General features: G+C 42.9%; 1 protein-coding gene across 6 annotated transcripts in view; it reads right to left on the reverse strand.

Moving 5' to 3' along the window:
* The window catches only part of CALN1 (calneuron 1), a 528,997-nt gene that overhangs the window by 403,030 nt on the left and 99,938 nt on the right, over window positions 1–26,029 (reverse strand). Inside the window, exon 1 of one of the 6 annotated variants that reach the window (XM_066382464.1) lies at window positions 10,429–10,785. The exons of the other annotated variants lie outside the window; for them this stretch is intronic. The gene's annotated coding sequence lies outside the window, so the exon portion shown is untranslated. Of the gene's footprint in view, window positions 1–10,428; window positions 10,786–26,029 lie in introns of those variants that run through there. 6 annotated transcript variants of the gene reach the window in all.

A 26,029-nucleotide genomic window follows, 5' to 3' on the forward strand; every position in this document is an offset into this window, starting at 1 on the left:
AATCCTTCTGGGTGCCTCTGTCTCATGATTGCCCGGCATGGGGAGCAGCACATCCTGCCACGTCCCTCCTCCTGGTCTTAAGTCCCCAGCAGCCCTCACCTGATGATCTGTCCATTCTGAACAAATCTGTTTCCTCCTTTTCAAAGCTGCGTGGTTTAGACTAGATAATTGCTAGGGTCCCTTGCAGCTCTCCAGGGGCAGGAGAAGACACTAAATTCTCAAGGATAAGTAAGTGCAAGGGATTTGTAATTATGATACCAACTTTGGGCTCCATACTAGAGCCAGTATATGTTTAAATGTTCAGAGATGAACTTTTAATGAATAGTTAATGGCTCTAGTCTTTATAATATACCGCTCACAAAAATTAGGAGGTATTTCAAAATGAATATGAAGCAATTAAAAAAAGAAGCATTTTTTATTTTTTTCATGAAACAAGAACATCAGAAAAGCAAACGACAAGTCAAAAAAAGTTTTTGATTATGCAAATGAGATGCAAAACCAACTTTTATTTCATTGGTGAAAATGCAGTATATAAAAGGCTGAAAGTACTGGAGTATCTGCATGGTTTCTGATCCCCTATTTTTTTTTTTTGTATTTTTCCGAAGTTGGAAACAGGGAGGCAGTCAGACAGACTCCTGCATGTGCCCGACCGGGATCCACCTGGCATGCCCACCAGGGGGCGATGCTCTGCCCATCTTGGGGCATCGCTCTGCCACAATCAGAGCCATTCTAGCACCTGAGGCAGAGGCCACAGAGCCATCCTCAGCGCCCGGGCCAACTTTGCTCCAATGGAGCCCTAGCTGCAGTAGGGGAAGAGAGAGACAGAGAGGAAGGAGAGGGGGAGGGGTGGAGAAGCAGATGGGCGCTTCTCCTTTGTGCCCTGGCCAGGAATCGAATCTGGGACTCCTGCACGCCAGGCCGACGCTCTACCACTGAGCCAACCGGCCAGGGCCTGATCCCCTAATTTTTATGAGTAGCATATATAAAGGGGAGAGCCAGGGTCTAGGGTCCTTGTTCCCCAACTCTATGTAGAATGAAGCAAAGATGCTGTAATCCCATGAAAAGACAATGGTTCCAGAAGCCCTCTGTCTGAAGCGGAACAAGTCAGGAAGCTCATTTCCTTACGTGGCCTGGCCCTCCCAGTGCGGCACTTGGAGCTTGATGGAATGCAGGCTCCAGGCCTGCTCCAGACCTGGGCATCAGAATTTGCGTTTAAGCAACCTCCCTAGGGGATCTTCAGGGTACCTCATTTTGAGAAAAGCTGTCTGGTTCATTGGTTCCCAAAGATAACTCTATGGAGAGTCAGAGGGGCTGGGTCCCATCCCTCCCAAGAATCTGACGTCACTTGTCTGGCATGCAATGGGGCACTGGGACATTTTTAAGGCTCCCCAGAAGATTCTCACATGCAGCAAAACTTGAGAAACACTGAACTAAATTCTCCACTTCAGGTTCTACAATTGAAATCCAGGGCCAGCCGACTTTCCTCTGGAAAGGTCTGTATCACCTTTCCCAAGAACACAGCAGGGTCATCCACTCCACTCGCTGCAGTTCTAATTGATGACGGGTCACCATCCTAAGTCAGGACCTGCCTCTTGCATTTCCCTTCATGTCTAAGGTTACTCCCCGGACCTCACAGCTCCCGTAGGATGTAGCCATTCCCAGAGAAAACCACCTTTTAGTTTTTAGCTCTCTCTCTCTCTCTCCCTGATTCTCACGGCAACTGCACTCTTCCAAGTCAGAGGACAGAACACTTCTCATGTAGGGATCTCCCAGCACATGGACTCCAAGGCCAGAGGCTAAAATGGAAGGAGGAGAAGAGTCTGTGGCAAGTGCACCTTGGTCCCGTCCCTTCTGGTGTGCAAGATACTGAGTCAGCCTGTCCTGTAACTAATCATTTAAGGCTGAGATCTCTGAGTGGAGAACCATAGTGTCTGCCAGCATTTATATTTCCCTCCTTTTTAATTTTGTGATTCCTCCCCTGTGATTCCTGCCCTTTGAGGGCCGCATGGATTCTGTGCCTCTAGGTTTTTGAAAGAAGCATTTATCTTGTGTGTGAGTAGAGAACTTCTGTGTTTGTTAAAAGATAACACAGGGCCCAGCTGGAAACCAGCTGTACTTGGACCTAACAGAGCTCAAAGCAGGTTAGCGTCTGTGCAACTAACTTGAGGATTGGGTCAAAAAGAGAACCACCAGCCTCAGCGGAAGGAAGATGATCCGGCCTTGACCTGCGACCAGCAAGTGACTTACGAAGGGCAGGATTGGAAAGAACTCACAAAAGAGACTTGAAAACACAATCCCTGCGAAGAGATATTTCAAGTTACACATCCATGAGTCAGTCTATCCAGACAAAAAGTGATTTAACTTATTAAAATGATTTCACAGAGTCAGATTCTGCTCTTTCTTACAGAATGTTTGCTTGTCTTCGAAAGGCAAGAGAAGGTAGAGATGTGAGCATCGTGTCACCAGCCTCTGGAGCGAGGCAGTGGTGGTGGTGGTGGTGGTTCCCACCCACCGCAGGCTAACCTGGGACCCTGGGCAAGTTATCCGACCTCAGTGCATCTTCATTTCTTCATATGTAAAACGGGGAGATACTAACGATCGAAGGTAGAGCAGTACTTGTCACTTCCTGCTGGATACGGAATGTGTGTCTGTGAGTCTATGTATAAAATGAATTGTCAACTATAAAGCAGATTAAACAACAGAACAACTGGTCGTAAGAACAAGCAGTAGGAATGCTGGAGGCTGCAATGCTACACCAATGTGCAGTACAGATGTTTGAGGTTTTACCAGGCTGTAAAAATGTTTACACAGCAGTCGGGCCTGGTATCAGTACACAAACAGATTACACTTTACAGAACGAATGAACAGCTCAAACACCCTCCCATCTTTCATCAGGTTCAGAGAGCTTTCCTAATTCTTGGGTTTACCAAAATAAACACATTTTCTAACAACGGAGAGCTACTGCGGAGTGTAGGGAAGGGGTACAAAGAGTAAGCGAACCCATGTTTGACAGGTGCATGTCGTTGACTCCCTCTGGTCTTCATTTTTCCCATCTGTAAAATGAGATAACCAGGTCCCTGCTCCCCCTTAAACTCCATGGTTCTTCTACTTTACAATCGTTCCCTTCTAAGCACATATTTGCTCTTCTCTTCACCAAGACAGGAAGTGTGTAATTAAAATAATGATGAGAAAGTAGTAATTCTGCTGAGTCGCATAATGAGACCAATCTGACACTGTTCAATTACACGAACACTGAGTTTCATTCCCAACACTTCACCCCACGCCCTGTCTGCATGGTGAGACCACACAGCTAGCTCTTCCCAAACATGTCCATGGCTCTAAGTCACACTTCATTGAATGGTTTCCTTTTCTTGTTTTCAAAGGATAGTATTCCACAGTAATAAACATGTCACCAAAACAATTAGCGAAGCTCCCTGCTTTGCACTTCTAAGTTTTCATATTGGCTAACCTTTGTTAATGAAAAACTGCAAGTGATTTGTAATCATGACACCACCAACTTTAGACACAAACATTAGAGCAATATGTTTAAATGCTCAGAAATAAACTTTTAATGAATATTTAATTGCTCTATTCTTTATAAGTATAAAGCATACTTTTGGTGAACACTCTGACTACTAAAAAGAAAAGACAGTTGCTCCTAGCTAAGCTATATATTCAAGTTTCCTAATGGCTTTGTTTCGAGTGGAAGGGGGAGGGGGGTCATCAAGGTTTCAAGCTATAGAGGAAGGAATTTGGGGGAGTAATTTGGCTCTAGGGTAACTTGTTACAGCAATATTCCAAAATCCTTCAACAAAATATAGAACTATATTTCAAATGCATAGAAAAAAGTTCTAACAATAGATGTATAGAAATGGTCTGGGAATGAGGGTGCAGAAAAGTGCAATCGTTTTTTAATGTAAGCTTTATGTATTGCTTTAATTTTTTAAAAAAGACTTCTACTTTCATAACTAAAAATATGTTTTAAGAATAAAACAGCCTGACCAGGCAGTGGCACAGTGGATAGAGCATCGGACTGGGATGCAGAGGATCCAGGTTCGAGACCCCGAGGTCACCAGCTTGAGCATGGGCTCATCTGGTTTGAGCAAAGCTCACCAGCTTGGACCCAAGGTCACTGGCTCGAGCAAGGGGTTACTCGGTCTGCTGTAAGTAGCCCCACAGTCAAGGCACATATGAGAAAGCAATCAATGAACAACTAAGGTGTCGCAACGAAAAACTGATAATTGATTCTTCTCATCTTTCTTTGTTCCTGTCTGTCTGTCCCTATCAATCCCTCTCTCTGATTCTCTCTCTCTGTAAAAAAAAATAAAATAAAATAAAATAAAATAAAAAAACAAAGAGCCGCCCATTGGGGCAGCTGGTGCAAAATATTTCTAGAAATGAAATGGTAGGAAAAATTAGTACACTTGTCACAACACCCCATTCAAGACATTTGTGGTCATCAGTATCTATATTTTCAATCAATTTTTTTTCTGATTACAAAATAAGTATGTGCTCATTTTCTCTCTTTCTTTTTTTTAGATTTTCTTTATTCATTGTAGAGAGGAGAGAGAGAAAAAGGGGGAGAAGCAGGAAGCATGAACTCCCCATATGTGCCTTGACCAGGCAAGCCCAGGGTTTTGAACCGGCAACCTCAGCATTCCAGGTCAACGTTTTATCCACTGCGCCACCACAGGTCGGGTGCTCATTTTCAAAAAAAATAAAAATCATTCAAATTCCAACATCTTTGGACAGTGCAAACATTTTTAGCTCACTTATTTTCATTATTCTTCTAAAATGTGGTTGTCTGTACCTATATTTAATTGGTACATTAGAAACCACTAAATTAAGGTCACCGAAGCATTTTCTCTCCATCTGTTACTCTTAAATATTACATATTTCATTTTATACTCTAACAAAGACTCTATTGTAGCAAGACAATGCATACAGAATGCTCAGGTGCCAGTGGGATCTTTTGAAAACAATTTGTCACTACACTCCCCCATTTAAAAGCCTCCACTGGCTCCCATAAAACTCAGTATCAAACTCAAACAAGGTGACCTCTGAGGCCCTCCATGAACTAGTCCCTGCTTCTCTGAACTCATCTCCTGCCATATAAGCCTCTTTCCTGTTCCTCTAATGCATTCAGCTTGCTCATACTTCAGGACCTTTGCACTGGATGCTCCCACTGCCTGGACGTTCTTCTCTAGACCTTTCCCTCAGCGTACCCTGATGAAACGTGGCTCCTCAGTGAGAACTTTCTAGACTGCCTAATCTGAAGGAACCACTGCACCTGTCTCTGTTTTATCATCTAGTTTTATTTTCTATCTTTATTTTTTTATTGTTTTATACCACTAGAATAGGAGTATACGACCTCTGTCTAATTCACCATTTTCCCCAGTACCTAAGCCAGAGATGCATAATAACTAGTGGCTGAATGAATGAAAATGTATTCAAAGTATCTCAGCTTTGTGGGGCATGAGATAAAGTAACTACTTAAATGGTCTTATTGACAGCAGCACAGCCCCTTAATGAGACTTTTAAAAATAGGTCGTCACCTTCTCAAGCATCCTGGTCACTCAGAGCTGCCCACTGTCCTACAGGCGGGAAAAAAAGTGAGTTTACTCTTGGTCACAGTTTCATTTTTTTCAATCCACCCCATTACCTAAATCAGAAACCCAGTGTGACCAACTCATCAGTAAGTCTCACCAACTTCCCCTCCTGTGGAAGACAAGCCCAACATCTAAGTCACTGGGTTTTCACAGGATCATTGCAGATCCTTTCAGAAAACTACCCCTCCCCACTTCAATGACCATTCAGAAAACTGCTACTAGATATGAAGACCCAAAGCTATGCCAAGTGGACATTTATCTGAGCATTTTGAATGCAGCAGAATAATACCATAATGATGACAATAATAATGACAATGATGATGGTGATGGCGATGGTGACAGTGATGGTGTTGGTGTTGGTGATGATGGTGATGGAGGAGGAAAAGGAGACCATTTGCTCCCATAGTGTCACCTAAAGGAAACCATAGGTAATTCCTGCCACCAAGATCCCCTCAACTGCCTAATTCCTGTCTGCTCCAAGCCTGGCTTCTTCAGTCCTCAGTCCTGTGGGTTCCCATCAATACTACTGATACATTCTCTGTGCTCTAGTCATTGGACAGAGTTGGTTTCTGCTGCATGAAACCCAGGAACCCTGAGAATCTCTTCTACTCCATCCCCCCACATGGCCTCAGCACAAGCCGCCTCACTGGAAGCCACACCTCTGGTCTTCCTCCTGCCACATCCACTCTCCACAAGGTCCCCAACCAGTCTGACCTAAAACTCAAATCTGACCGTGCTGAAGAGCCCCATGTCCTGACCAAAAGCCTCCATCGTCATTCCAGCCTCTTCTCTCGCCACTCCCTGCCTCAACCTTTAAGCTCCAGGAACTCCAAACGAGCAGCTGCTTCCTCATATTTTCTGTTTTCTTGCCTCTCGCCCTGTGCCCACCCTCTTTCCTCTGCACTGGGATACCCACTTAAGGCTGACGACTTCATCCTCGCCCTCTAAGCTCAGCTCGGACATCACTTCCCACCTAGGAGAGCTGCCTGGGTCGCTGCTCACAGGCCTGTGCCCCAATACGTGGTCTGTGCATATTTTGATGACAGGCACTGTGTCATATTTATCTCAATATCCATACCACATAATAGGCACTGAATACACTTTTGTCAGATGATGTGTTAACTTACCACTTGTTAGATGATTTTCTTAAAATGATTAAAAACATAATTCACTTTAAAAACTGCAGGTTGGAAGCAACAATTGCGTTTTCAATTTCCTCCTTTCTAACCACAATTCAGAATTACTCTCAAAATGAGCAACTAAAGGATCAGTCTAGGTTCCGCCCATCTTGAAGATGGTTTCATTGCTTGATAGCCAGGACTCATACAGTTTTAACAAGCATTGGAGGCTATTGCTTATTGCACTGCCTAATGGTTCTCCACCCATGAAAGCACATTTCAGACACTCTGACTACATTAGCATAAGCCTCGAGTGAAAGTTAAAGACGCCATCCACCCCATACTAATGTGAGCACAGATTGGAAACATGAAAACAAACAAAGAAGCAGTAGCCTGTAATCAAACCAAATCTGAACTGAACCTCACATGGCTGGAGAATGGGCACCGCTGGAGGGCAGGGCCCCTCCTCTGCCCCACTGTACACAGTCCGCTCCCCCCTCCCGCCCCCGATGCCTGAGCTTCCTCATCAGGGATGAGGAATAAGATGCTGACCTAGATTGGTTCGGCAAACACAGACAGGACACCAACTACGGTTCTGACTCTAAAAGAGGCACCAAAGGTCAGAGGTTACTAAAATACTCTTCAGATAATAAGCAGCAGTGTGGAAAGAGCCGCAGACTGAGAAAGCCCAGCCTCTTAGAATCAAACTATAGCCCTGCCCCTTACTCACAAGCTAAGTCAAGTTATTTACCGAGGAGAGTCATTTAACTTCCCTTAGCATCAGTTTCCAAATATGAAAAATGAGTATTATGTGAGCTCAAATGTGTGCAAGTGGCTTGTACCAAGTAGAGGCTCAGAAATCTGAGTTAAGAGGGTCTTTGGGCCCTGGCTGGTTAGGTCAATGGGTTAGAGAGTCCTCACGAAACATCAAGGTTGTGGGTTCCATTCCTGGTCTGGGCACATACTGGAAGCGACCAAGGAATTTACAACTAAGTAGAATAACAAATGAATGATATTTCTCTCTCTCCCTTCCTTTCTCTGTCTCTCTAAAATCAATAAAAATTAAATTTTAAAAAAGAGAGGGTCTTGGAAGACCTTAAATATCCCAAGTTCTATCAGAACCACAAGAACTTCTCTCAGTATAAGAACTAGCGCCCCCTTCTGCTACCCAAGAGCACTGCCTGGGCTGTCAGTAGAGGACTGAGCTGGAAGGCGTGGCCTGCAGGCTCAAGTAAGTACCAGTGCACAGACACCTCTCTCGCCGGCTGCTGACCCACTGTCCTCTTGGTATGGAACAGAGATTTCTAGATTGGAGCCCAACCTCCCCCAATATTAAGCACTGATCAGAGGCCTTCCACCATGGAGATAAATATTAAAGTCAACCACGCAGCTGTCTCACACACACACACACACACACACACACAAACACACGCACACACACACACATACACACGCCCTTATTCCATCCCAACTCCCACCACTCCTTCGAGAGGAAAGGAAGTGGTGCATCTTCATCAAGTCTTCTTGCCCATCATTGTCTCCACAGAACCAGCTGATTTAAATTGTTTTCTTTCTAAAAAGCCCTCATTCTCCACCCGCACTGAAGGCCTGATTACTGGCAATAGTTTCGTTCCGAGTTCAGAGAAAGGTGATCTTGATGAACAATTCTAAGAGGATTTAGTGCTCTTCCAATAAAATAGCCTCGGGATTGGGTTTCCTGAGAGTTTTGTTTTCATTACTCCACTTGGATATATCCAGTAACCAACTTCAGGGTCAGAGACCAGCTCCTCAGTAAACAGAGCTGTTCCTCAGACAGCTAGTGCCACGAAAAACCCACCCCGTCCGCAGAGAACACAGAGCGAGGGCCACGCTGTTGGGTGTCCAGCAGAAGGGGCCGTTGGAGGAGCGCAGCCCAGGGGCATCCACGGGGCACTGAGGGGGGCCACCACCGACGGCCTAAGGGACTGGCACAGCTGTGCGGCTGCTGGAGCCCAGGAACGAACCCTCGACTGGGTGTCACAGCTGAGCTGCGAGCACAGGGCGGGTCTCAGTTGCCATCTAGGCTTCAGTAAAAGCCTCAGATAAATAAGTGGCAAATAAAATTGAGACTCCACCAACACTTACATCCAACCCACAAAGATGAAATAAAAACCAACAAGCCAAGGAGGAGGGCTAGAGTCCGGCTTTGGTTTAAAACACACACACACACACACACACACACACACACACACACACACACACACACACACAAACTGTCCCGCTCTAGCCTCTAGCCTCAAGACAATTTCACACCAAATGGCTTTAAAACCCTTTCCAAAGATCTGATGCCTGAATTGACAAAAAAGAGTTTATCTTTTTGAATAAAAGTCAGCAGTTAAACAAGCAGAACATGGAAGTCCTGCGTTATGAGTGTTCACAGTTGCACAAATGCTGGGTGTGTCTGGACATACAGAGGGTGGGAATCTAACCATTCTTCTGGAGAAGGTCACCTCACCTCTACCCCGAGGCTGCTCTTCTAGAATCGTTATTATAAATACTAACCAGACTTCACGACCCAACACAGCCTCGCAGTCAGTACGGAGCCGCTCTTCTCTGAGCTCAGGAAAGTGTCCTTTTCCTGCGGAAAAACGGGCTCAGGGACTGGGGATGGCGCCCCAGTCTTGGCACCTAAGGAACTGCAGTCACCGTTTCACCTGGGCTGAGGGCTTCAAACCAATGGCAAGGGAAGGCGCCTTCCTGACACACTCCTCCCCAAAGCAAAAAGAGCAGTGGGAAACGCCGCTGCGGGTAGGGGCAGAGGACGCACGTGGCTGGCACCTGGGAGGCAAAGCCAGCCCCTTGGTCCACCTGCCGCGCTATCATCCCGTCGGTGTGACGCGGTGTAAGATGTTCCCCGTTCGCCCCAGCCCCCGGCCCGGGACCCAGAGCTACCTGCTGCTGCCTAGACGTCCTCAGGCCAAGTCTGAGGAAGTTCACTCCCCGTGGCGCCAGTCCAGGGAGGCTGGAACGCGCGTTCAACCCAAACCACCCTGAGAGCCGGAGCCCGCCGCTACCCAGGCACCGGACTCCTGGAGCTGCTCGGGGCCGAGGGGCCGAGGGGCCAGCTGGGCAGCATCCAGGTCCCAGTCTGGGCTGCCAGAGGCCTCCCGGGTTATCCCGCACTCTGCAGGACCCCGGACCCCGATCCGATCCGTAGTGGCGAGGAGCGTGCGCCCAGGAAAGCTAGCAGCCCGCGCTGGGGCTGGAGATGGAGGGAATCCTGCCTCCTGCCTCCCACCTCCCCTGATCGCCATGACTCCCGGCTTCCCGAAGACCTGGGAGCCGCGCTGCTCTCCCACCTGGGCTGTGGTGCGGTTTCCCTGCCCTCCTTTCCTTTCCTTTCCCACCGCCCAGGCGCCCGGCTCCCAGCCTACAGCCCGCAAAGCTCCTGAACACCCGAATGGGACACCCACGACCCTTTCCCAGCCCCACGCCCCCGGGCGGGCGTCCAGGAGCCACCCCAAGGGAGAGCAAGGTGGCTCAGACGAGCTGAGATGCCCTCTGCCTGGGCCAACAGGTATGAGAGGTATTGTCCGCTGCCCTCCCGCCCACCCACTCCGGGGACTGGGGCCAGTGACAGCTGCGGGCTTCGGGCACCGTGGAGAGGGGCGAGAACGTCAGGGTAAGGCGAGGGCAGGGAGCCAGCGGGCGGCGGCACTCACCTCTCGCAGGGCCGGGGCTGGCCGCGCGGGCCCGCAGCCCCGAAGCCCGGTTTCCAAGGTGCCTCGGCGCGGCGCAGGGGGCTCCCTCCGAGGCCCGCAGGGAGGGGGCGGCGCGGATGCGGGCGCCGGCGGGCAGCTCTCCGCCGCGCGCTCACACCCCCAGCCGGCAGCCGCGTCGCTGCGCCGGCATCCTCGCTGCCGCCGGCTCCCACGGCGCCCCGGGCCGCTCTCCTAGCGCGTGCCCAGCCGGCGCGAGCCCCTCGTCGGCTCGGAGCGCTCTCTGGGCGCGTGCCTCCCTGTCCTTGTCCTCCGCTCCCGTCTGGGGACGTGTGCCCCGCACCCCGGCACGGCGCGCTCCTCTACCCCTCCCGCTCCCGCTGGCCGTGCAGAGCCCTGGCGCGCGGGCTCAGCCCATGTGCGCTGCTGCCTCGCTGCGCCCCTGAGCCCAGTGGCCGAGGCCCCGCTGGAGTTGCGCGCCCTAGAAACTCCATGCAGCTACGGCCTCCTCCCCAGCGGGCCCCTCGGGGGCCTGGAGGCCGCCTGCAACGCCCGCCCCGCTCTGCCTGAGCGCGCGGGAGCTAGAGCCGAGGTTGACAGGGCTCGCCTCGGCAGCCCGCGCCGCGCTCCTCCGAGGGTCGGGGAGCCCCCACCCCCACTCGGTCGCCCTGCCAATAGCTCCCTTGGTTTCCAGGCAGCGCAACCTGAGGAACGCCTCGGCGCGCGCGCACTCACACTCGTGCGCGCACACACAGGCACACGCGGGGTGCGAGCTGGAGCTTGGCAGACGGTCCTCCTTCCTTTCCTACCCAAAGAAGCTGCCCACGTTAACTCTGGCAAACTGCTGTTCCTCGGTATTAGACAACTCTCCCAAGCGCCCCCCACCTTAACTACTTCATCCCCGGAGCCTACACCCCTGGGCCACAATCACACCTGCATCCGCGCTGGGGCGGCCGAAATGGGTGGAGGAGGTGGAGGATCGTCGTGCCCACCCCTACCACTTTCTAGGGAGGCACGTCTTTGGCCACTGCCCGCTAACCATTAAGGTCAAATAATAGGTTTGATGACGAGACGAGGGTGCTTAGACACAGGTGTGAGCTAGAAATCTTGAAGACTATCTACAAGCCGCCCAGCCCTGACCTCTGTCAAGACCATTCGCAGACAGACCCCTTTTTTCTTTTCCGCCCCATGACTCAAGGACAGCGTATCAGCTTTGAGTCTCCAGTCACCTTTCCTAGTCTCACCTGTCTCATGTGCCCAGAGTTGACAGAATATACAGTGAGAGAAAGGTTTGTGCTGTAACTAAAAATCAAAACCAAAATAGCAAATTGGATCTCAGACTGTCCCATAGACAAAGTCAGAAGCCTGTCAGTTCCTTTCTAATCCTCCCTGAGTGTGCTAAGGGAGAAGAAGCAACCCACCTGGCTAGAGCAGGCTAGTCTTTGCTTGCAGCACTCTCCTTTCCCGTTTCTTGCCTGTTCTAAGACTGCTCACCATCTCAGATAACTCCAATTCCCAGAATCAAAGAAAAGATACAGCATAAAAATTCTTACACCAATCAGAAATGAAGTAGACAATAAATACTGCCACAAGCATCTCATCCAAACAGCTCAGCTCTCACCTCTCTGCTGGCTGGTAACAGCTGCCAAGGAAGTATGGACATTGGCGCTGCCAGCCAGCGGCACAGGTTAATCAGGGTCCCCTCCTTAGCTGCACCTCCTGACCTGGTTCCTGAGTCCTCATAGCACTTATTGTGGATCAAACTTTTGTCGTTTAGCATTTGCTGCCCTGAATTATTCCTCTTTTCTTGTACCAGCTCTACTTCCCAACTTATCTACTATTATAATAACCTTTTCAGCCACAGGCTGTCTCATGTACATAGTTCAGAGATGTGCACAGAAGACATTTCCAGAGGTTTCTAATAAGGGTCATGGGCAGATAAACTGATAGAATTGGTGGGGTCTCAGTATGCTTCTTCCCTCTGATCTCTTAGTTTGGATGAAGGCTGCATCTTCTAACAATGTGTTGCTTATGCGCGTAATTGTCACTTTCCAGATGGCAACTGTGTTACCAAAGCTCCTTGGCAAGTCTATATACATACATGGGAGAATGTAGGGTCACCATTTAACCAGGGTGGAACATATCTGGCAGAAGTTCTCTGCTTTCACTGGCTGTGTGAAGTTGGGCAAGTTGTTTGTTCTCTCTAAATCTCAACTGTCCTCATCTGTAAAATGGAAACAATTATAGTATTTTACACCCCATAAGGTTGTTGTGAAGATTCAGTGATAACATGAATTGCAGTTCCTTCAGCTAACTCAGTGCCAGGCATAACATAAGCTTTAAAAAATGTTGGCATTATGAGTGAGTAATGGACACATATCAAAGACATTACCTTTTGTGTGTGTGGGGGGGGGGGGGAATCAAGGAACATCAAGATCTAGAGAAGCCAGGTTGCAAACTTCAGTGAGCTGCCAAATGCAGTGTTGTGTCCCTCACCAACTATGATGACTTTGAGACTTCCATCTCAAAGTCATCTTTTGAGACTTCCAGGAGGTGCTGGTTCACAGGTCTTGACACCCTTGCTCCAACTTTTACTCTTTTGTTCAATATATATTTATTAAGGGTCTACATGTGTCAGCTCCTTCTTGTTAAAATGCCAAGGAAAACCTTGTACCTAGTGTAAGAATGGAAGCTCAAATCAAAGTAGAACAAAATGGGTAAAACTGATACGCATGGACATAGAAAAGTGAAGTGGTTACCACAGGAAAGGGGTTGTAGGGGAGGGGTGTGGGGGAGGGGAATAAAGAGGGACAAGGATGTGGTGACCTGTAGAGTGATTTGACTTTGGCTGATGGCCACACAACACAATCAACAGTTCAAATGCTATAGAGATGTTTACTGGAAACCTATGTACTCTTATTGATCAATATCAGCCCATTAAATTTAATTTTCTAAATAAAAAATATGATTAATTAATTAATTAATAGAATGGGCGGGAAGGGCTTTCCTTTCTCATATACTTGCAGCTGGATCTAGCATAAGTACTCTCTCCAACCTAGAATAATTCAGCCCTTCAGGAAACAGGTGGGAATAAACATTAACTTTGTTCAACCACCTGTCTCTAGCTTTGGAACTCAGAGGTACACAAATCAGACTCCTGGACAATTGCTACCTTACCACATGGAAATAACTTCCTGGCATGGCCAAAGTCATTCCTGCCTCTATCTCTTTCCTTCCCCTAGCATTTCTTCTCTTGTTTTACTTTCAGTAAGTAAATCTACTTCCAGTGCCCAAGACAGCCTGGGGTAGAGAGTGTTGAAGTGGTGTGTTATATTCTGAATAGAAATAGGCAGAAAAAGAAAAATCATTTGGGCAAACATATGTTGGAGGGTAAAGTTTTTCATGTATTCCATTAAATACAGAGTATAGAATGCTTTGGATTCTTTCCAACACCTATTCTCTACATTGAGAAAAGAGGCTTTAGAGTGGGTTGTTAGGCAGCAACAAATAGCAGAATACAATTTGATATCTGGAAGTAGAGTGCTGCTGTAACAAAAACTTAAAACGCTAACTTTGGAATTGGACAATGAGCAGAAGTTAGAAGTACCTTGAAAGACACGTCTCAGGCTTTAGCAAGTGGCTCAGTGGATAGAGTGTCGGCCCAGTGTGTGGATGTCCCAAGTTCAATTCCGGATCAGGACACATAGGAGAAGCAACCATTTGCTCCTCCCTCCTTCCCTCTCCCCCTTCTCTCCCTCTTTCTCTCCCACAGCCAGTGGCTAGATTGGTTCGAGCATGGCCCCTGGTGCTGAGGATAGCTCTGTTGGAGTGCATCAGTCTCAGGCACTAAAAATAGCTTGGTGCTGGAGCATCAGCCCTACAGGAGGTTGCCAGGTGGATCCTGGTTGGGGTGCATGTGGGAGTCTGCCTCACTATCTCTCCTCCTCTCACCTAAAAAATAAATACAGTGGTCCATCATCTATCATGGGGGTTCGGTTCCAGAACTCCCCTGCGATAGGCGAAAATCTGCAAAGTAGCAACCTAATATTTATTTTATTGTTTATATATACTTTAAGGCTTTGTAAACCCTCCCCAAACTCTTATAAACCTTTCTGACACTGTTATTAACCTTTCCCACACTCTTATAAACACTTCCTATGCTCTTAAACACTTTCTATACTCTAGAAAGTGCTTATTTTACTGAAAAAATAATTAAAATAATAAATATATAAAAATACCTATATACTGCAAAATCCCATGATATAGCAAAAAATCTACAATACAAAATTAGTTATATACAATTTTAAAATCCGTGATACAGTGAGACCGTGAAAAGTGAACCGCAATATGGTGAGGGACAACTGTAAAGGAAAAAAGTAAAAAGACACTTACCAAAAGCTGCAAGATAATGGTGAGGATAAGTGAAGAAAACATCTGAGGTTACAGTCGAGACCCAGGTAGAATGCACCTGAGTAATAGGCTGAACTTGTGTTAGAATAGAGGCTTTTCTACTACCCTAAAAAAGCTTAAAACATCATCAAATGGATAAAGCTAATTCTCAATAACTTGTCTACCTAACAAACAAACTTCCAAACTCTTAAAAGACAAAAACAAAATTCAAAAACTATATTCTGTAATATTCACAGTGTCCATAGAAACAGAAGCAGACATTAACAGGCAGGTGCTTTCATATTACTATTATAACTATGCTCAAGGAATTATAGGAAAACATGAATGCAATAAACGAAGGAATGAAAACTATTCAAAGAGCAAATGAAATTCTCCAGCTGAAAATTTAATATCTAAAAATCGCTTGATGGGCATGACATAAGATTCAATGCTGTAGAAAAAAGAAATGTGAACTTCAAAGCACAGTAATAGAAACTGAAGCACAGAGAGAAAGATGGATGAAAATAATAGTGACCTGTGAGACACTATCAAGCGACCGAACATCTTTGATTTTAATACCCAAAGAGGGTGTGCATGTGTGTGTGTGTGGGGGGGGGGGGGGTAAGAAAGTTAGGCAAAAAAAATTTTTGAACAAGTAATGGCTAAATTTTTTTTAATTTGATAAAAGCTATAAATGCACAGACCCAAGTAGCTCAATATACCCCAAGCAGGAGAAAACAAGTAAAACCATACCACCATGGTACACTGTAACCAAATTACTAAAAAAAAAAAAAAGTGACAAAGAGTAAAATTTTAAAGTAACCAGAGACAAAGGGCATAGTATATATCTCATGAGAACAAAAATAAGAAATCATCCACCTCTTTTCAGAAATAATGCAAGCTAGAATATAATCAAACAGCCTCGTGAATGGGCTTAAAAAGAAAACAAAGACAAAAATCCCTAAAATTCTCTACCCTGCAAAAATATTCCCCAAATGTGGGTGAAATAAGGATTTTTTCAGATAAACAAGAAAAAGAATTTACGGCTATGAAGCTGAAGTAAAATGACAACAGTTAGAAACTCAGAATTGAAGAGGGCTGGAATTGGTGAGTAAATATGAACAACTTTTCTCACCTGTAAGTTGCTTTAAAATATAGTTGACTCTTTAAAGCAAAATAATACCCATCTATTATGAAATTTATATTTCATAATATTTTTATAAGTAAAATATACACAACAACACCACCACAAAGAATGGGAAGGAGAAAATTGAAGTATACTGTTATACCATAAAGTTTTACATTATCTATGAGTGGTATAATAGTTGAAATTAGACTGCTATATATTGAAGATACATATTGTAACTCCTAGAGCATAAAGAAATATAGCAAATAATCTCCAATATCAGAAATAAAACGGAATAGTTGAAAATAATTAATACCAAAGAATGCATGGAAAGAAGAAAGAGTGAACAAAGAATAGATGAGACCAATAGAAGAGAAAAGCAAGATGGTAGCTTTAAAACTCAGAATAGAAGGGAATTTGATAAAGAACATCTACAAAAGACACAGCTACCATCACACTGAATGATCAAAGATTGAATGCTATCCCTGTCAGATCAGCAACAAGGCTTCAACTAAACATTTCTTGGAAGACCCAACAATGAAATAAGGCAATTAAAAAAAAAGTGCAAATATATTGGTAAAAAAAATAATAAAACTGTTTCCATTCAAGGTCAACATAAGTATGTACATAGAATATACAAAGGAAAGCTGTTAAGATGAATAAGTGACTTTAGCAGGGTCATAGAATAAAAGATCAATACCAAAAATAAGCATTTAGAAAATGAAATTTGGGCCCTGGCCGGTTGGCTCAGCGGTAGAGCATCGGCCTGGCGTGCGGGGGACCCGGGTTCGATTCCCGGCCAGGGCACATAGGAGAAGCGCCCATTTGCTTCTTCACCCCCACCCCCCTCCTTCCTCTCTCTTCCCCTCCTGCAGCAAAGGCTCCATTGGAGCAAAGATGGCCTGGGCGCTGGGGATGGCTCCTTGGCCTCTGCCCCAGGCGCTAGAGTGGCTCTGGTTGAGGCAGAGCGACGCCCCGGAGGGGCAGAGCATCACCCCCTGGTGGGCAGAGCGTCGCCCCTGGTAGGCGTGCCGGGTGGATCCCGGTCGGGTGCATGCGGGAGTCTGTCTGACTGTCTCTCCCCTTTTCCAGCTTCAGAAAAATACAAAAAAAAAAAAAAAAGAAATTTGAAAAATAGCACCATTCAAACTATTATAGTATCAAAAACACAAAATATTAGCCTGACCTGTGGTGGCACAAGGAATAAAGTGTCAACCTGGAACACTGAGGTCAACAGTTCAAAACCATGGTCTTGGCTGGTCAAAGAACATACGGGAATTGATGCTTCCTGCTCCTCCCCCCTTCTCTCTCTCTTTCTATTAAAAAAATGAATAAATAAAATCTGAAAAAAAATGTAAAATATTAGGAATGAGTTTAACAAAATAAATGTAAGATTTGTATATTAAAAACTACAAAATACTGTTGAGAGAAATTAAAGATCAAAAATAAATGGAAAGATGTAACATGTTCAAATCAAAATGCCAGAAAGCTTTTCCTGCAAAATTTGAAAACTGGTTCAAAAATTTATATATAAATTCAAAGGACATATATAATAGCCAAAATAATTTTCAAAAGCAAGAAATTTGGAAAAGACTTCCTGATTTCAACCTTTAGTATAAAGCTAGTCGAGAGAGTGGTTTTAGCAAAAGAATAGACAAAAAGACCCAAGCACATAATAGATAAAGAGCAGATCTACACATTCGTGATCAATTGACTTTTGACAAAAGTGCCAAGTTAATTCAATGGCAGGAAAGAATAGTTTTTTCATCAAATTGTACTGGCCAACTTGATATACTATGTAGAAATTTAACTCTGCTATTTACCTTTTCCCATACACAAAAAATTAACTCAAAGTAGATCATAGACCTAAATGTAAAAGCAAAAGCCACAGAACTTTTGAGAAAAAAAAATAGAGAAACACTTTGCAACCTTGAGTAATCAGAAATTTTTTACATAGGATACAAGAAAACACACATAATAAAAGAAAATGATAATTTTCTTCATCAAAATTGAAACTGCTCTTCAGAAGACACCTTTGAAAAAATGAAAAGACAAGCCACAGACAGGGGGGGGGGATATATATATATATATATATATATATATATATATATACACATATATAGTTTATATATATATATATATATATAGTTTTGCAACTCATAATATAAAAATAAACAACTCTTTTTTAAATAGTCAAGTGTTTAGAATAACACCTCACAAGATATATGAAAGGCCAATAGCACATTTAAAATGCTCAACAGTTTTAGTTATAAGGGAATGTAAATGAAAACCACAACAGAATACACCGCACAACCAGTAGAATGGATAAAATTAAAAGACTTGGACATTACCAAGTCTTGGCATAAATGTGGAGCAACTAGCTCCTGCCATACAATAATGCTGGGAACGTAAAGAGTTCGATAATTTTTAAAAACTGTATGGCAGTTTCCCATAAAGTTAAACACATAACTACCTAGGATCCAGTAATTTCACTCTTAGGTTATTTTTCTTAGAGAAATAAAGTTCACAACATGACTTTTACATGAATGTTCATAGTAGCTTTACTCACAAAAGCCAAAAGCTAAAAACAATCCAAATGTTCATGCACAGGTGAATGGATAAACAAATTATAAAATTTCCATACAATGAGATACTACTCAGCAACTAAAAGGAACAAACTAGTTACACACAACAACATGGTTGAATCTCAGAAGCAATATCCTGGGTGAAAGAAGCCAGACAAAGTATAGAGATAGATAGATGATAGATGATAGATAGATAGATAGATAGATAGATAGATAGAGATAGATTATACACAAATAACATATATTCCGTTATTTCATTCTTACAACACTCTAGAACAGGTAAAACTGATCTATAGTGACAGAAAGTAAATCAATGGATGACTAGGAGAGGGGTTGACTGCAAAAGGGAACAAAGAAACTTTTGGACTGACGGAAATGCTTATGTCCTGATTATGGTAATGGTTACAGAGTTTTATACATTTGTCAAAACTCATCAAACAGCACCCTTAAAATGAGTGCATTTTATTGTATGAAAATTATCCTGACTAAAGTTGATTTTCTTAAAATAAAGAGAAAAGCGAAACCTTAAAAAAAACGATGACTGGAAAAAAAACTATGAGGTGAAGCAAATACATTTTAAGATATACAGATAGAGAATTTGTCACAAACCATTCTATGCTATAGTGAGTTATTCAGGTAGATGAAATATAAGTCCACAGGAAGGAATGGAGACAAAGAAAACAAAGCTCAGGAAATGGTCAATATGTAGTAGATCCAAATAATAATAATTACATTTTAATCTAATTATAATAATACGCCCTGGCCAGTTGGCTCAGCGGTAGAGTGTCGGCCTGGTGTGCAGGAGTCCCAGGTTCGATTCCCGGCCAGGGCACACTGGAGAAGCACCCATCTGCTTCTCCACCCCTCCCCCTCTCCTTCCTCTCCGTCTCTCTCTTCCCCTCCCGCAGCCAAGGCTCCATTGGAGCAAAGATGGCCCGGGCGCTGGGGATGGCTCTGTGGCCTCTGCCTCAGGCGCTAGAATGGCTCTGGATGCAATAGAGCGACGCCCCAGAGGGGCAGAACATCACCCCCTGGTGGGCATGCCGGGTGGATCCCGGTCAGGCACATGCGGGAGGCTGTCTGACTGCCTCCCCGTTTCCAGCTTTGGAAAAATGAAAAAATAATAATAATAATAATTATAATAATACATCTAAACATTTGGTAGGTTTTTAAATACATGAAAAAATAAAGCACAACAATCACACAAAAGGTGAAAGTGAGGTACGTAAATGGGGTTAAAGTTCTCTCAGGTCTGTGCATCTTATCAAAGCAACAACTGTACTAATTTAGAGTATATGCCAGTGGGTCAAGGATACATGTGGCAACCTCTGGGGTAATCAGTAAAAGAATAAAAGACTGTATAACTAATAAGAAGGAAATGTCATACCAAAAATATTCGGTTAATTCCACAAAAAAGAAGAAAGGATTTAAGGGGAACATAAAACAGATAAAGGGAAGGTAAATAGTAAGATTGTAAGTTGAAATCCAAATGAATCATTAACTAACTGTATTCATCATTATTGGACTCAATATGTTCTGATTTCAAGACAAAGACTGTTAGATTAGATCTGAATATACAAATGTACGACTAGATTTTGCTTATAAAAAATACATGTTAAATATGAGGATTTTCAAGCATGAAAGGATGCTGTATGCAAACACTGACTGAAAGAAAGCTGACACAGGTATATTAATGTCAAACACAGGAATCTTTTTCCAAGCTCTCTCAGCAGTGAACTTTATTTACACCTTTAAATAATACAGACATTTAAGGAGCTTGATGGGGATGATCAGGGAAGAAATGTGAAAGCTTGGACCTCTAAGTCTCCATTCTTATTATTTACTATTTGTTTGTTTGTTTGTTTGTTTGTTTATAGACTGCAGGGGCACAGGATTGAATTAATGATAATCTTTGGTTTATGAAATTCTCATTTTTAAAATTAAATAACATAAATTTCAGGTGTGCAACATTTTAGTTCAAAATCTGTATACTCTATTGCATGCTCATCACCGAAAGTCTAGTTTCCTTTGAACAAAGTGAATTTTTAAAATTGATTTGAGAGAGAGAGGAAGGGAGACAGAGAAAGAGGAAGAGAAATATTGATTTGTTGTTCCACCCATCTCTGCATTCATTGGTTGATTCTTGTAAGTGCTCTCTGATCAGGTATCAAACCCAAAACTTTAGCATATCAAGAAGGTGCTCTAATCAGTGGAGTTACCTGCCAGAAAAACAAAGTGAATTTTTTTTTTGTATTTTTCTGAAGTTGGAAACGGGGAGGCAGTCAGACAGACTCCCACATGCGCCCGACTGGGATCCACCCGGCACGCCCACCAGGGGGCAATGCTCTGCCCATCTGGGGCATTGCTCTGTTGCAACCAGAGCCATTCTAGCGCCTGAGGCAGAGGCCATGGAGCCATCCTCAGCGCCCGGGGCCAACTTTGCTCCGATGGAGCCTTGGCTGCGGGAGGGGAAGAGAGAGGCAGAGAGGAAGGAGAGGGGGAGGGGTGGAGAAGCAGATGGGCGCTTCTCCTATGTGCCCTGGCCAGGAATCGAACCTGGGACTCCTGCACACCAGGCCGATGCTCTACCACTGAGCCAACCGGCCAGGGCTAACAAAGTGAATTTTAAGGTAAACAGGTTTTACTAAAGCTAAGGAATGTCACTTTATAATGATAAAAGTGTCAATCTCCCAGGAAGATATAGTATTTTCTAAAATTAGATATATCTTATAACATATGCTCAAAATATATAAAGCAAAATAAATAGAACTAGAAACATAGCCTAGCCCAATCTGACTGATCCAATAACTAATCAAAGATCTAAATATAGAATAGAAATAAAAATATGAGAATCAAAATATTTATCTAAAATCTATAAGTTAAGAAAAATATCTGAGCATATAATTTAATCTGTGCATATTGAAACATCTGTTTAAACATAGCTGCTTCAGGGCGGTTGAGAAAGCCTGGAGCTAGGAATTACTGCTTTTCAACAAAAACACTTCTGAGCTTTTTTGTCTTTTTCTTTTTCTTTTTTAATTCAGGGAAGGAAGGAGGGAGTTCCAGGAAATATGGCAGAGTAAGCAGACATTTTTAAAGCCTCCTCCAGGAAACCTACAAAAATCAACAAAGGCACTAACAATTAAAATGAAAACTAAACTGAAACTTCGGATAACCTTAACCTTTTCCTACAAATGTTGAAGAACAGTTGCCAGATACAGCAACAACTTGAACCAAAATGAAATAAGATGCTGGGGGCTGACCACGTTTCCTGGGTTGGAGAGCCAGCACAGCGCTGCAGGCCAAGCGGCCTCCAGGACAGTGCCCCCCTCTCCAAGCTAGATCAGAGATCTGCAGGTGAGGCTGGGCCTCAGAAAGGGCAACGTGTCTCCTTAACCTCAGAGCAGCGACAGATCACAGGCTGGGGAGGGGGACCTCATGGGACCCACCACCACCCATTTGAATGTACCCCAGCTTTCTGATTAGAAAAGGAAGGGATTAGATTAGAAATAAAGCAACTTTCTAATCAAAGCATGAAATCAAAGGCAGAGGGAAGCGTTTGCTGACGGCAGCCCACCCACCCCCGGTAACATGTTAGAGCTTCTTTTACAATGTTAACTATAGAACACGATCACCAGGAATGAGATTTTTGAATGTTTTTAAATGCACAAATGGGAGTCATGCCAAACCAACTGAATCAGAATCTACAAAAACGAGTCCAGGGCAACTGTAGTTGAGAAACATCTCCATAATGAGATAACGCTTCTTACTTGGATTTCATGTTTCCACGTGGAGCCGTATCAATTAGTGTAACACTGCTTCCTCACTCCTCTAATTGGTGAGTTTGGAAGAAGGAAAGGGACGTGCTTTCTCGTGGACTATTCCTGTCTGCAAAGAATAGTTTGGCTTTGAGCTTGCATGTGGTCCCACACCTCTAGTGACTGGCCAGGTGGTAAACTACCTAATTCCAGGTGCAGTACAATGGTCAAGTAGAAGAATGTACAGTCGACCTTTAAACAAAATGAGAGTTAGAGGTGCCAACCCCCACATAGTCCGTATTCCATATAATGCCCCCAAAACTTAGTTGCCCCTCAGTATCCACAGGGGATTGGTGCTAAGACCCTCCTCCACCCCAGCCAGGAAAACAAAATCTGCAAATCCTCCAGTCCCCTATATAAAATGGTGTAGAACAGCGCCTACCATCAGCCGTCTGCATCTGCAGACTCTCAATCATGGATCCAAAACAGTACGGATATTTACTGAAAAACTTCAGATAAGTATATCCGCATGGTTCAAATCCGTGTTGTTCAAAGGTCAACTCTAATGAGTCTTAGGAAATATGTGTTAAATACTTAGTGGTGAAGTCTGTTATGATGTCTTCAATGTATCCTCCTCTAATTTTCCAATGGTTCCAAAGAGATAGAAAGAGAAAGAAAGAAAATGTGAAAGGTATCTAGGTGTTTTTGTATAAGTTTTGCAATTTTTTTTTCTAGGTTTGACATTTTTTTTTAATAAAAAAATTGAAGAAAGAATGAAGAAATCGTTCTTGTTATATAGGCATAGAAAAAAATGGGCTTAATAAAAACCAACTGGTAAGATTGGTTGTCAGTCCCCTTTCAGGGGTGGGCTGGGGTAGGACTGGGTAGAGGAGTAAATACTGGAACATTACTACCTTTATTTAGTCCTGCTTTTGGCATTTGTTACAATGAGAATGTATTGTTTTTTATTATTTGAATCCACAAAAGCTAACTCTTCACTAAAAAAAACAACAACAACACCAATTTCATAGATTAGTTATGTGCAAATCAGGATTAAATATCAAGTCTTTCCAAGCAACCTCCAATTCTCCTCACCCCACCCCTGGGGCTTCTCAGATCCAACAACCAGGGCTCAGTAAGAAGTGTCCAGAACACTGGTCCCAAAGGCTGGATGCTAACTACTTTGAATACTATTTCCCATAGGGTCTATTAATATATAGAAAGGATGTTAAATAAAAATTATTTCACCTATAAATTCAGATATGTATTTGCACATGTATATATTTTTTAAAAGTTTAACATGATTTTATACACTGAACCAAATGATATTGTGTTTATGTGCTAGCAGAGTTTACCAAATGTTTACTGAATAATATGCTGAATTTAGGATGAGCCAACTGAGGGGGGAAACAGAGGAGAAAGTGTTAGAGTTGGGAAAAAATACTGTTTTCTTATCTTCCAGAGAAACACTTTCAATTAAATGAGTTAATTAAAAATATAAGTTTAAGCACGTAAAGTAATAAATTATTGGAACTAAATATCCATATAATATACATTCCAAATCACCAAAGAAAAAAAGATTTTTTGATATATTTTTTAAAATATACATAAAATTCACCTTTTATAAGAAAAAAGGGTCAGGCTGGGTTTCATAATTAATAGACACAAGAAGTTAAAAGTAAAAGAATTGATAGCAGCCATTCATTGGTGAGAATATACATTAATTATATGTTTTTAAAGGGCTACTTGCAATATATGGTAAAATTTAAAATGCATGTATAGTTTTATTCATCTAGTTCTTTTATAAGCATTTATCTTACATTTATATTTGAACAAATACACAAAGGTATTGATAGGAAAATTGTAATTTCCAAAAGAAGGTAAAAACCTAGAAATTACCCTAATTCCCACTAAAGTGTGTTTGTGTTTGTGGTTTTGTTTTTGTTTTAGAAAACAATCAGTAGTGCACTTAATAAAACAGTTTAAAATAATGAGATCAAGGTTGGTTTATATTTAGTGATATAGAGAGAGATCTAAAATAAATTATTAACTGAAAAAAGCTAAATTTCAAAATAGTACATTAAATAGTGACAGTTGCAAAAAAGCAGTTTAACTCACATAGTGACGTGCACAGAGAAAAACTCTAGAAGAACATTCATTCAACTTTTCAACTTTAGCATTGGTTCTCTGGGTTGTGGATTATGAGTAACTCTTATTTTCTATATAAACATTTTCTATGTTGTTAAACTTTTACATGAGTGTTGTGTAGTAAGGAATTTTTCTGGTCTCTGTCCCCAATTCCTGGCACAGAGCTTCTGAAACTTCTCACGTTTTCCAAGTGATAGGAGTGTCTTTATTCATAAGCTCCCCTCCATCATACCCTAGTTCACACTAATGAGATAACTCATGGTATGACCCAAGGTAGCTTCAGAATGCGGACGAGGTCACCAGAAAAACCAACCATGTAATTAGAGAGATTGAGACCTTAAACCAGACTAACCTCCAGGGTGGGGAGGAAGCTGGAGATTGAGTTCAGTCATGGGTCCAGTGATTTAATCAAACCTGCCTACGGAAAGAGAGCCCAGTAAAAACTCTGAAAACTGAGACTTGGTGGAGCACCAGGGTGGCAAAACAGTGATGTTCCCTGATGCCACGGGAAGACGCTATAAAAGGTCTGCATTTGTAACCCTTCCAGGTCTCACCCTATATGTCTCCTCATTTGGCTATTCTTGAGTTGAATCCTTTGAAATCATAGGTATAGCACTTTCTTGAATTCTTTGGGTTATTCTAGCAAATTATTGAAACTGATGGGATTCTGGGGCCCCCCAAATTTGCAGTTGGTTAGTCAGAAGTGGGTGAGGACTGGGGAGCCACATGAACTGTAGGCTGGCATCTGAAGTAGGGCAGTCTTACAGAGGACTGAGCCCTTAACTTGCAGGGACTGTGCTCTCTCCAGGTGGTTAGTGTTAGAATTGAAGTACAGTAGTCATTTGGGGTTAGAACAGAATTTTTGATGTCTGAATAACAAGTGTATATATATATATTTGTAATAGAAAAAAGTTTTTTAAGTGAAAGTGTAGGTAATATAGGCTAATTCAAACAAGAAAATAAAGCCCCAATTTAAATATCAAACATAATTAAATTTAAATTAAAATGGTTAATGGAACAAAGAGAATATTTTAGTAATGATGATTATATCCCACAGTTAAGATATTTGTAAGGTGCCATTATACAACAAATAACCTAAGAACAAATCAAGTGCAAAATTATTAGGAACAATATAGGAAATCACCTATGTGGGAGGTTATATATATCTTTTCCAAAATCAATAGCACTCATATACAACAATAACAAGGTATAACATGTAAAAAATAAAATTTAATTCACAATAGCAAACAAGAATGTATTCAACTTATATGGAGAAAAATTTCAAATCTTACTAAGGGTCATAGAAGAACACTTGAGTAAAAGAAAACTTGAATAGAGAAGCATACCTTATTATTTGATAAGAAACAACTATTGTAAAGATGTCAAATCTCCCTAAATTAATTCCAAAATTCCAGGCAATCACAATTGAAACCCCAGTGGGATTAATATTGGAATCTGTCAAATAATTCTAAAGTACATCTGTAAGACTTAATATTTACAAAGGCAAAATAATTAATCTGAAAGAGCTAGCTCGTCCTGATAGTAAAATAAACTATAAATCTATAATGATTAACACCTCATTGTAGTAAGTCAGGAGA

Source organism: Saccopteryx leptura, chromosome 4, assembly GCF_036850995.1.
Source record: "Saccopteryx leptura isolate mSacLep1 chromosome 4, mSacLep1_pri_phased_curated, whole genome shotgun sequence".
Lineage (NCBI taxonomy): Eukaryota > Metazoa > Chordata > Mammalia > Chiroptera > Emballonuridae > Saccopteryx > Saccopteryx leptura.